The sequence below is a fragment of the Saccopteryx leptura genome, chromosome 3 (genome assembly GCF_036850995.1).
Source record: "Saccopteryx leptura isolate mSacLep1 chromosome 3, mSacLep1_pri_phased_curated, whole genome shotgun sequence".
Taxonomy (NCBI): Eukaryota; Metazoa; Chordata; class Mammalia; order Chiroptera; family Emballonuridae; genus Saccopteryx; species Saccopteryx leptura.
Window position 1 is genome coordinate 361,507,043 of NC_089505.1, and position 12,711 is coordinate 361,519,753.

At 50.9% G+C, this 12,711-nt stretch overlaps 1 protein-coding gene across 5 annotated transcripts in view; it reads left to right on the top strand.

Moving 5' to 3' along the window:
• The first annotated feature begins 217 nt into the window (after window positions 1–217).
• LOC136401370 (uncharacterized) overlaps window positions 218–12,711 on the top strand; it is a 371,266-nt gene continuing 358,772 nt past the window's right edge. For all 5 annotated transcript variants that reach the window (XR_010750509.1, XR_010750507.1, XR_010750508.1 and 2 more), the window contains exon 1: window positions 218–413. The gene's annotated coding sequence lies outside the window, so the exon portion shown is untranslated. The remainder of the gene's footprint in view (window positions 414–12,711) is intronic.

The window sequence follows — 12,711 nt, forward strand, 5'->3', positions numbered from 1 at the left end:
GGCACGCCGTCCTCGGCGGCTCTGTGGCCCGCTCTGCCCGAGCAGCAGGCGGAGGGGATCGCGGGGCGGCCGGCCCGGGCTCCCGGAGGCGAGCGGGCCTTGCGCGCGGGTGCCCAGAACGCACGCGGCGGGCCGGGCGGCGCGCGCTCCCCTCCCCCTCCCCGCGGCCCGGAGCGCGAGCCGCCGTGACGTCACGGGCCGCCCGCCAGCCCCGCGCTCCACCGGGCAGAGCGCGTGCGGCCGCCGAGCACATGGGCCCCGGGGCCCGGCGGGCTGGGGGCGGCCTGGACCGGGAGGCGCAGCGGGGAGCCGCGAGCCGGGATGGGCCCTGGTACCCTTCGGCACCCCTGAGTGGAGTTCCACGCGGAGAGGATGTTGGCGGCCCCGGTGACACGGCTTGGATCCACCTTCCAGTAAGTTAGAATTTTGTCCTCCGCGTTTCTGGAAACTCACAAGCTTCGCGGCCTTGCGGGTAGGGATGCTCAGTGAGTAAGTAGCTGGACGGAGGAAGGGGCTTCGGATTCATCTGTGTGTGTGTTAATCGTGCATTTTCTTCATCACCAGACTCTAGACGGCCCTTTGAGGAGAGGGGGAGGGGAGGAGCGTGACATCAAATGCCCCGTGCATGGGGATAATTCTGGATCTTAGGCGCTTGATCAAAGGTTTATTACCTCATCGCTAAAAATAGACCATCTCCAGTCAGTACGGACGTGGGGTCCCAGATGTGGTTTGGAGGCCCCTCTGTGAAACTGGAAGTCTGGGACCCATATGATGCTCCCTCCATCCCTTGACCATCTTCTCCTCCCCTACCCCCAAGGTGATTTCCGAAAACTCCGCAACTCTGGTCTTTGAAACTTTTGCACTGCATTTCCAGATTGGCCAGGTGCCCCCACAGCCTTACCGTGGCAATTCTTTTTGGATGGGCTGTTGATTCAATGAGGTTTACCCTCCCACCGCTAATGTGCTCTTATTTATGCCAGTGTTTGTGGTCGGGTGTAGACTTTCAGGAAGGGCAGCCATGAGGCTGCATGTGTCCGGTGTGTGGATACACTACGAATTTTCCTGACAGTGTGCAGGCATGGAATTTTCTTCTGTTTACTTGAGACCCTGACTTCAGGCCCTGTTAGAAGATGAGAGGGATTTTAGGGAGAAGGGGATGAGGTTTTTGGTGGTTCCTACTGGTCGTGTATTTCCCAGAGAGAGGAGGCTGGCAGCCCCTTCTCCCCCACCTCACCACCACAGTTAGTCCAGGCTACGGGAGCTGTTTCGTGTTTGGGGGAAACCATGGAGACCCGCCTGTTTGTGTGTGGTGGGTGGGCGGGGGCCCTGGGGACACGGGGACTGTATCAGCTCTGCTGTTCGCTATAGGATGATGCAGGCCTATTTTGCATACTGGCCGGGGACAAGTTGAGGCTTGTTCATTTGACACAGTCCTGTGGTCACAGCGGATCTTTCTAAGGCTCCAACCAGTGGAGTAGGGGACTGCGTGCATCCTTGGAACCCAGAGTGGAGCTCCTGGAAAGGTTTATTAGCAGAAGAAGCTCCCTGGAAGCAGCAGGAGAAACTGAATCCCTGGCAGGCAGAGCCTCGTGGCCTGGGCTCCACTGCTTGGGATGAGTTACGTCTTGGAGGAGAGAACTGCCTCGTGGTCTGAAGCACTGGCGAGAGGGCCCGGCGGAATTCCACGTGTGAGTCGGGGGATGGGAAGGCTGGGTGGGCCCCGGGGCCTACCCTAAGGCTGTACCCACTGAACTCAGAGGCCATTTGTTGTCTGACCACATTGTTGTTTGGCCTGGTTCAGGGGTGCCTTTCTGTTGTTATGGTTGCTTTACCTACTTCGAGGGCAGAATTTTGCATAAACCAGGCTTCTCTTGAAAAGTAGAAAAAAATCAGTTTCTTTTTCTGATTGATTTTCCTCCCTCTCCCCTCCCCCGCTCCCCCATGCTATCTGGTGTGCTCTTCTGGCCCTGGCTGGAGCTTTTCTGGGCTGGAAAGAGGGAGTTTTTTTCTTTTTCTTTTGACCCCCCCGGAATGTTTGACCCCTGAAGGTTTGTGTGTTTGCTGGTCTAAGGGCCTGGTGCATATCACCATCCACCTTGACCCCTGTGCCTTCAGCTTTCATTCTCGTGATGGCAGGAAGACTGGCCGGCTGGGTTTGGGAGCCCACGTGTCCTGTGCCCAGGGCTTTCTGTCTGCTGCTGGGGGTGGACCTTGTGTTCGAACAGCCCAGCTAAGGGGTCTCTTGAATGGTGAGACACCTTCTTTCTTCCTCTTTGTGTAAGTGTCCCTAATTTGGTCAGACCACAGGCAGATCAACCCTTTCCTGGGGAAGTGAGGACCTTGGCTAGTTGCTGGTCGCGTCCTTATTCCTTGAAGAGGTAGCCACTGGCCTGTTTGCTTCATGGTGTGTGTTTTTGAGGTCGGATGCCCTCCTGGACTCTCGGGCTTTTATTTTGTATTTCCTTTCATAGTTGGGCATCGACATGGCGCTAGCTCTATTTTTTTTTTTTTCTCTTTTGATGCTAGTCTGTGATCTCTTTTCTTTAAAAAATTTTTTTAATCCATTGATTTTTAAAAAAATGTTTATTGATTTTAGAGAGCGAGGAAAGGAGAGAGAGAGAGAGAGAGAGAGAGAGACAGAGACAGAGACAAGGAACATCAGTGTGCCCTGACTGGGGATCGAACTGGCAACCTCTATGCTTTGGGATGATGCTCTAACCAACCGAGCTATCTGGCCAGGACTAATTTATTGATTTTAGAGAGAGGGAGAGGGGACAGAGGGGGGCGGGTGGGGAGAGATTCGTTGTTCTGCTTATTCATGCATTCATTGGTTGATTCTTGTATGTGCCCTGATGGGGGATCGAACCTGTAACCTTGGTGTATCAGGATGATGCTCTAACCCAGGGGTCCCCAAACTACGGCCCGCGGGCCACATGCGGCCCCCTGAGGCCATTTATCCGGCCCCCGCCGCACTTCCAGAAAAGGCACCTCTTTCATTGGTGGTCAGTGAGAGGAGCATAGTTCCCATTGAAATACTGGTCAGTTTGTTGATTTAAATTTACTTGTTCTTTATTTTAAATATTGTATTTGTTCCCGTTTTGTTTTTTTACTTTAAAATAAGATATGTGCAGTGTGCATAGGGATTTGTTCATAGTTTTTTTATAGTCCGGCCCTCCAACGGTCTGAGGGACAGTGAACTGGCCCCCTGTGTAAAAAGTTTGGGGACCCCTGCTCTAACCAAATGAACTACCTGGCCAGGGCATGGTCTGTGATCTCTTTAAGGGCCCAGACCCGCCCCCCTTTATACACTCAGTGTCTATGAGGCACCCTGACTCACGATGGAAACAGAGCAAAAGTCTAGAATAATTCTGATTGTTGAAGAATCCCATTGATGGTTCCTTCTGTACCTTCCCTTGCAAACCTCAGAAATTCTAGGCCTTACAGAACACGGCCAAAATGCGTTCTTTGGTAGGTGCCTCCTCTGTCTCTCCTGTTTTTCTGGCCTAAAGTGACTAATAAACGCACTAGTAATTAACAATAGCAATAACAATAGTAGTAGTTCCTGTCATAACGTTGTAATCGTTTGTCATGCCAAGCATGTCCTTTGCAATTTATCTCCTACAGCCCCGTGATGGACTTCTTATGGTGGGCCGTGCTCAGTTCTAAATGCTTCTGGTGTATGATTTCATTCTACCTCCCAACCATCATGTAAGACAGGATCATTACTGTTATTGCAGATGAGGAACCCACAGCTCAGAGAGGTTAGAAATATTCCCCCAGGTCACGTAGCTAGGTAGTGGCAGTCACCTGGATTTGGACCAGGGCGGCCGGACTCCCTGGACCCATTCTCAGAAGTTAGGGGATAATGTTCAGAACGAAGGATGTCTCCTGGCTTGGAGTAGGAGGGTTGAGTGTTCTGTCCACTCTCCGCCCCTCACCCAGGCACAGATAGAAAGCCAGCCCAGCACCTTTCCTGAAGACCCCAGGTGCTCTAGCTCCTGGCCTGTTGAGTCTTGGAGGGGCAGGCTGCCAATGGTGGGGAAAGTCCTGGGCTGGGGGTCTGGGAAAGGGGACCTCTGGGGCCACAGCAGGAGCTGTGGGTAGTGGTCAGAAGCCTCCGTCTGGTCTCGGTCTGGTCTGGGAGTAGAATCTGTGTGCATTTGCACCCTGCTACATTGTGTGCAGCTTTTCATTACTAGAAATCTTCACAGTGGATGGGAGCTAGAATTCTTTTTTGCAAATGATCACCTGTTCTGAGTACCTCTTCCTCTATCCTGGGTGTGTTTAGGGCCAGTAGCGACTCTTTATTTATTTATTTTTTTAAATTTATTTATTATTATTTTTTTTTACAGAGACAGAGAGGGAGTCAGAGGGATAGACAGGGACAGACAGACAGGAATGGAGACAGATGAGAAGCATCAATCATTAGTTTTTCATTGCGCGTTGCGACTTCTTAGTTGTTCATTGATTGATTTCTCATATGTGCCTTGACTGCGGGCCTTCAGCAGACTGAGTAACCCCTTGCTGGAGCCAGCGACCCTGGGTCCAAGCTGGTGAGCTTTTGCTCAAGCCAGATGAGCCCGCGCTCAAACTGGCGACCTCGGGGTCTCGAACCTGGGTCCTTCCACATCCCAGTCCAACGCTCTATCCACTCTGCCACCGCCTGGTCAGGCCCAGTAGCGACTCTTAACAATGCAAAGGTTGTAGTGGCCCCTCTCATAAGTTAACCCTATCTTTAAAATGAGAAATAATGCCGGGTCATCAACGTAGTGGTCTCAGTTATTTTTTAATTGTAGAATTCTGATTGGGCTTTCTTTTAGTTTCTTATCTGTTTTTTTTGGGGGGGAGTGGGGGTTGCTTGGCTGCTGGGTTGTAGGTCTTGAGCTGCATATTATTTGTTTACCTGCCTCTTCCCTCGTTGACCTTGACCTTCTTGAGAGCAGCAGCCAGCTGGGGGGTACTCATCTGTCCCTCCAAACCTCTTTCTTTGTTTTCAAGGAAACAAGTGGTGATCAGTCTACGGCAGGGGTCCCCAAACTACGCCCCCCCAGGGCTGCATGCGGCCCCCTGAGGCCATTTATTCGGGCCCCCCGCCGCACTTCCGAAAGGGGCACCTCTTTCATTGGTGGTCAGTGAGAGGAGCATAGTTCCCATTGAAATACTGGTCAGTTTGTTGATTTAAATTTACTTGTTCTTTATTTTAAATATTGTATTTGTTCCCGTTTTGTTTTTTTACTTTAAAATAAGGTATGTGCAGTGTGCATAGGGATTTGTTCATAGTTTTTTTATAGTCCGGCCCTCACAACGGTCTGAGGGACAGTGAACTGGCCCCCTGTGTAGAAAGTTTGGGGACCCCTGGTCTACAGTGCTTGTCCTGTTAGATGTGGAACACCCTGACGTGGTGGAATGTGGAGGGTTTGGCCCCAGGAAAAGGACACTGAAGAAAGAGAAGGAAACCAGCCTTGAGGCATCTGGGTACATTCAGGGGTAGTGCACATCTGGGTTACTTTGGGGCAAGGTGCTCCACCTCTCTAAGCCTCAGTTTTCTTGTCTGTAAAGTGGGGATGTGGTACATTCAGGGGTAGTGCACATCTGGGTTACTTCGGGGCAAGGTGCTCCACCTCTCTAAGCCTCAGTTTTCTTGTCTGTAAAGTGGGGATGTGGTACATTCAGGGGTAGTACACATCTGGGTTACTTTGGGACAAGTTGCTCCACCTCTCTAAGCCTCAGTTTTCTTGTCTGTAGAGTGGGGATGATAAAGTATCAGCCTCAGAGGATGCTGTAAGGAGGACATAGGGGAAGAACAGCAGGTAACTGGCAGAGAGCCTAGGCTCAGAGTAAGTACTCAGCACAGCACTGGTTAGCTAATATTACTTATAATTGTCGGAGGCTTGTTACTTCCTGTGGCTGCTTCGAGTAGTGGTTTCTGAATACGTTCTCATGTGTAAAGGTAACAAAGAATTCAGGAAAGCTGCAGGAGCAGGGCTCCGAAAGGGCAGGAATCAGGGTGCCCTGCCTTTGCCAGTTGCTGAAGCTCTCTGTGCGTCCATTTCCTCCGCTGCTGCGCAGGGAAAACAGAGTCTCCCCTCCCGGGGATGGGGCAAAGCGCTTACTTAGCACAGAGGAAGTAAGCTCTCGAGTGAGACATAAAAGCAATTGTTATTATTTATTATTCTTCAGGACTCCCTTTTCCTGGTAAGGGAGCCCCAACCAACATTTTGCTATTCTGTTCAAGATTGATTTGTTGATGGATTCGTTCATTTACTGAGCTGTTGCTGTGTGCCAGGCATTCTATGTGCTGGAGATGCAAAAGAGAAAAAAAAAACCTTGCTCTCCTGAGGTTTCCATCTAGCCCAAGCCATGCATTGGGGACAGGGTGGTCCCCAGAAGGAGGTGGGACCAGATAGAGAGGTGGATCAGGCAGAACCTGCATGGGCTTAGTGCAAAGTGGCCTCCCACCACGGTGTTAATGACAGATGGAAGGTGCTTAGCCCAGGGCCCTGCATGTGGTAGTTACTGTATAGATGGTAATTGCTATATTTGTTATTCTTACGATTATGATTTTCCTTTGGTGGCTGCCTCGTAAAACAGCAACCCCCCTTTCTCCCATTTCCCTTCCTGAGTTTTATTGTCTTACCCTCCCTCCCCATCATACTTGTTATGGATTGAATGTTTCTGTCCTTCTAAAATTCACATGTTGAAACCTAACTCCCATTGTAGTGGTATTTGGCGATGGGGCCTTTGGGAGGCCATTAGGGAAAGATGAGGTCATGAGGGTGGGGTCCTCATGATAAGAATATAAAAAGAGATACCAGAGAGCTTTCTTCACTCCGTGAGGACAGAGAGAAAGAGGTGGCTGCTGACCAGCCCAGAAGAGAGCTCTCACCAGAGACCTAGGACAGAGAGAAAGGTGGCTGCTGACCAGCCCAGAAGAGAGCTCTCACCAGAGACCTAGGACAGAGAGAAAGGTGGCTGCTGACCAGCCCAGAAGAGAGCTCTCACCAGAGACCTAAGCGATGGGAACTTTGATCATGGGTCTCCTGGCTTCTAGAAGTGGGAGAAAGAAATTTTTGTTGTTTAACCCACCCCATCTACAGTGTGTTGTTACCACAGCTCGAGCGAACCAAGGCCACGCTTCTCATTACTTGATATTCCAGGTATCTGTCTTCTCCCAAGGAATTGTAAACTCAAGGAGGCTGAGGGCTTACGGCAATCCTTTTATTTATTTTCATCAACTAAGCAAATATTTACTGTGTGCCTCCTCTCTGCCAAGCACTGTTCTTGGCGTTGGGGATGCAGAAAGGAACTCAACTGAGATTTCTGGGCTTCTGGTGCTTATGTCATAGCTGGGCTAGACGGGTAAGGCAAGAGACATTCTGAGCGAGGTCCGTAGGAGTGAATCAGGGTGATGCGGCTCTGTGGGTGCAAGAACACGGTCGGGGCTGCGAGGCTTCGTGCGCTGCGGCATGGAGTCGGCTGGTAAGGGCAGGCCCCACTGGGAATCTGACCTGGAGCCGCCATGAAGGAGGTGCAGGCGTTAGTGTGGACGTTAGTGTGGACGAAGGTGATTCAGGCCCTGGGAGAGCCAGAGGCAGGAGAGGATCTGAGCCCAGGGGCGGACCTGCGAGACGGGCGGCAGGAGGGAAAGACTGACTTGGAGTGGCCTAAGCGAGGCAGGCAGGGGCAGAGGGGGAACCAGGGCCATGTTGGGGGGTGGGGGTGGGGGGGGGCTTCCGGGAAGGCTTCGGGCCTTTCTGAGGACTTTGTCTTGTACCTGGTTAAATGGAGCCCCACTGAAAGGTTTTAAACGGAAGGGCGAGTTGATCTGGTCTGGCTTTTGCAATGATCGGTCTGGCTGCTGTGTGGAGGAGGAAGGAAACCGGAGTAGGAAGCGCCCGGGGCAGAGGCAGACCTGCACCACTGCGCATCACTGGCCGCATCGCTGGCGCAGGAGCTGGTCCAGGCTGGTGGCGGTGGGCGTGGCCGCCGGTCCAGGCGCCTGGGCTCTCCATGCTGTAGCCACGGGCATCTGAAACTGCGCTGTCCAGCAGGGTAGTCCCCAGCCTTACCTGGCCCCCGAGCACCCGCAGTGAGGCGAGGCTGAATGGAGACATACTGTATATGTAAAATACACATTGGATTTCAAAAACTTTGCACCAGAAAAAGAATGTGAAACAATTTATTAACAAGTGCTTTGACGTTGATTGCATAATGATACGAAATTTTGGATCTATTAGGTGATAGATAAATGTGATATATCGTTACATTTAATTTCATGTTTCTTTTTTTTTTTCTTTTTTAACAAAGACACAGAGAGAGACAGAGACAGAGAGAGGGATAGATAGGGACAGACAGACAGGAAGAGAGAGAGAGACAGGAAGCATCAATTATCAGTTGTTTGCTGCGACACCTTAGTTGTTCATTGATTGCTTTCTCATAAGTGCCTTGACCGTGGGGCTACAGCAGACTGAGTGACCCTTTGCTCAAGCCAGTGATGGTGAGCCTTGCTTAAACCAGATGAGCCCGTGCTCAAGCTGGCGACCTTGGGGTCTCGAACCTGGGTCCTCTGCATCCCAGTCCGACGCTCTATCCACTGCGCCACTGCCTGGTTAGGCTCATGTTTCTTCTTAACTATGAAAAATGAAAAAAAAAGTTTTCCCCAAATATTTTATTTACTTATTTTTAGAGAGAGGAGAGAGAGAGAAAGGGAGAAGGGAAGAGTGGGAAGCGTCAAGTCGTATGTGTCTGGGGACCAGTGACCTCAGTGTTCCAGGTCAACGTTCTGTCCACTGTGCCACTACCGGTCAGGTGTCAAATTTTTAAGGATTTTTTTTTTTAGTTTTTTTTATTTTTTATTTTTTGTACCTTTCTGAAGCTGGAAACGGGGAGAGACAGTCAGACAGACTTCCCGCATGCGCCCGACCGGGATCCACCCGGCACGCCCACCAGGGGCGACGCTCTGCCCACCAGGGGGCGATGCTCTGCCCCTCCGGGTCGTTGCTCTGCCGCAACCAGAGCCACTCCAGCACCTGGGGCAGAGGCCAAGGAGCCATCCCCAGCACCCGGGCCATCTTTGCTCCAATGGAGCCTTGGCTGCGGGAGGGGAAGAGAGAGACAGAGAGGAAGGAGGGGGTGGGGGTGGAGAAGCAAATGGGCGCTTCTCCTATGTGCCCTGGCCGGGAATCGAACCTGGGTTCCCCGCACACCAGGCCGACGCTCTATCGCTGAGCCAACCGGCCAGGGCCTAAGGATTTTTAATGTGGCTACTAGCCGATCTAAAAGTACACGTGGCGCACACTTATTTCGCGTGGACTGTGGGGCTCGAGGGCAGGGCCCGGGACACGGCAGGCATTCCGTGAGTGGCCACGTGACCGAGTGCCAGGCCCAGGGCGTCCTGCAGTGAGGAAGATGCGTCCCTGCCTTCGAGAAGGCCCCAGTGTGGGCGGGAGGCAGACGGCCGAGAAGGACTGGAATGGACGGAAGACAGGTTGAAGCAGGGCCCAGGCAGCTAGGTGTGGTGTGGCTGAGAGTCCCCCCAGGGAGGGGAATGGGCCAGGGGCCTCTGGTCCCAGTAACCACCCTGCAGACAGGCAACAGAGGTGAGGGCCCTGCACCTCGGGACTGTGGCTGAGGTCGGAGAGGCGGGCGGCCAGGTGAGCTGTTCAAGACCAGGCAGAAGCTGTTTATTTGAAGCATCCTGCAAAATGTGGGCACTTTCCAACATCTATAACCTAGGAGTGCCTCCCAGATTTACATTTAGAAAGATGGTGAAAGCTGGTGGGCTTCTGGTGGGGGGCACCTGAGTTAGGGAACCCAGGGTAACAGGGGTGGAGGGCAGGACTGTGACTGGAGGAAATTTGTAACTTTTTCCTCAGATGAATGAGATACAAGCTTATCTTTACAATCTGTGGGAGAAATGTTATAAAAAAGTAAATATTTCTTTAACTACAATCACTCTTTTATCTTTATTTTATTTTATTTTTTATTTTGTGACAGAGAGAGAGACAGAGAGAAGGAGAGAGATGAGAAGCATCAATTCTTCGTTACGGCACCTCAGTTAGTTGTTCATTGACTGCTTTCTCATATGAGCATTGGCGGGGGGGGGGGGGAGAGGCTCCAGCAGAGCGAGTGACCCCTTGCTCAAGCCAGTGACCTTGGGTTTCAAGCCAGCAACCTCTGGGCTCAAGCCACCGACAATGGGGTCATATCTATAATCCCACGCTCAAGCCAGCGACCTCCGGGTTTTGAACCTGGGTCCTCTGCGTCTCAGTCTGATGCTCTATCCACTGTGCCCCCGCCTGGTCAGGCTCTTTATTGTTGCTTTACAAACAACAACAACTGTGATTATGGCATATATGTTTGCATCCTGTCTTTATCCATGTTATTTTTATTGGGTAGATAATACTTCATTATTCAGTTCAGTGAGCGTTGTATTATATTACTTAATCATTCTTTTGATTTGGATGCTTAGCGTAAAATAGACTGTTTATATATGTCAGGTTTTCTGTTTTTCAGTTTATTTTTGTATGATAAATCCCCAGGACTAGTATTATTGCATCAGAGCCTCTCAATATTTTAAAAGTTTTAGGTAAATATTGTGGTTCAAGGGATTTATACTGGAGCTATATTTTTTGGTGAGATGTGCAATGTTTGGTGCTGTTGATGATAAACTAATATGTCATTAACATTTATGTGTAGTGTAGATGTATACATGCTAGACAGAGATTTATATGTATGTCATATGCACCTCTATGACTTTTTTCTTTACTTTCATTTATTCGGCAGATGTTGTGAAACACCTAGTGTGTGCTAAGCACTGTTTTGGGTCAGGGGTATTTGGTAATGGTCAAAACAGATGGGGCCTCGATTTGAAGGGGCTTATTATTTAGTGGGGAGACAAAGAGGCAAGCATACACACAAAAATAATATTGGAAAGCATATGAAAGAACGGGAAATAGAGGAATGTGAGGGGACGGTTCACTTGGAGCGGGGGGGGGGGGGGCTTTACACTGAGATCCCGCGTCGGTGTGAGACATGACAACATGGGAGACGTTAACCAGAGAACGAGAAATGAGAAAGGGAAAGATTGATTAATATGACTAGATGTTAAAGAAGCAAAAAAAAAAAAAAAAAGAAAAAAGTGATAATAATAAGGAGTAAAGAGTTCCTGAAAGTCAGAAAGCAAAAGCCAAACAGCCTCATAGCAAAGTGGTTAAAAGGCAGGAGCCGGCAGGTCTCAAAAGAAGAACGGGAAATTCATGAGGCCTGTGAAGATATTCTGACTCTTGCCAATAAAGTTAGGTTTATGGGGGTCCGATCTATACACAGTAGAACTCACCCTTTCTAGCGTCCACCGCATGGTGTTTCGGTAAATGCACACAGCTGTGTAAGGTAGTTGTGGCATCGTCCATCAGCCCCACGCCTCTCTCCTGCCCTCTTGTACTCGGCCCCCTCGTCCACTTCTGACAGCCCCCGGCTTGTTCTCGTCCTTACCGTGTTGCCTTTTTCATACGAACAGGATCAGTCATATGGCAGTGCATGGCCAGTAGTCACGGCCGTCGTGGCCACTCACATGCAGGTTCTCATTGAATTCGGGCAGACAGTAAAGAAACAGTGGAGCCAAACAATGGCGGGCCATTCCTTTATTCAAGTCTCCTACTGGCCAACGAGCAAACACACAGAGAAAACACTTCCCTCTTCATTCAGAGCTCACAAAGCCCTGACCATTCTCCGGTTCCACAACCAGGAGAATCTCTGGTTCCTCCTAGAATCAAAGGCCGCACCAGTCTCAGCGGAGCTCGCAAAGCCCCTCAGCTCTGGTTCCCCACCTGCACACCTCCTCTCTGTCTGCCAACATGGCTTCTTCCTCAGCACTGCATTCTCTTCTCACCCTGCACCCATGGCTTCTTTCTCCTGCTCTCTCTCTTCAAAGCTCTCTGGCTGGGAAACCTCTCCTCCAGCACACATTAGCAAAACAATGCCCTTCCCAAGCAGGAAGGTAATTTGCAATTTCACAGACCACAGATACCTGGCGCTGCCCAGCCCCCAGTGCAAACGAAGCCAGCAAACAGAAAAATCGACTTTTACAAACTTATCTGACCAACAGGTAGGAAGCCCTTCTCGCTGGGTCTCCCTCCGGTACTGTCAGGCGTGGCTCCTCTGTGCCGTGGCAGGTGTCGGTCCTCTGCTCGTTGGCCTCCAGAGTGCTGTCTGCTCCGCGGCTGTACCACCACTGTTTCTTGACCCATCCTTCGGTTACGGGCATTTGGGTTGTTTCCAAGGGGTGCATTTTCATATTTTAAGAGACGCCGAAAATAGGAAGTCTGACTCAAGTCTTGGCGAGGCTGGGTGACAGGATCCCCCACTTAGCGAGCGAGCGAGCGTGTGAGGTCGTTTGTCAGCGTGCGGTGTAATCGAAAACATATGTGCAGCCGGCTCCGAGGTGAGCCTGAGAATCCACAGCTCCTGCTCCGTGTGACGGATGCTGCTTGGAGATGGATGCCGAACGCGAAAAATGGGCTAGAAGGTGTCTAGGGCAAACTCACCGTCACCATCTGGGAGGGGAGGAGGAAATAGGGTGGATGTGAGGGTCAAAGGTCACTTTAACTTCTCCTTTAATGCTTTTCAGAAGGACAGTATAGACCAGGGGTCCCCAAACTTTTTACACAGGGGGCCAGTTCACTGTCCCTCAGACCATTGGAGGGCCGGACT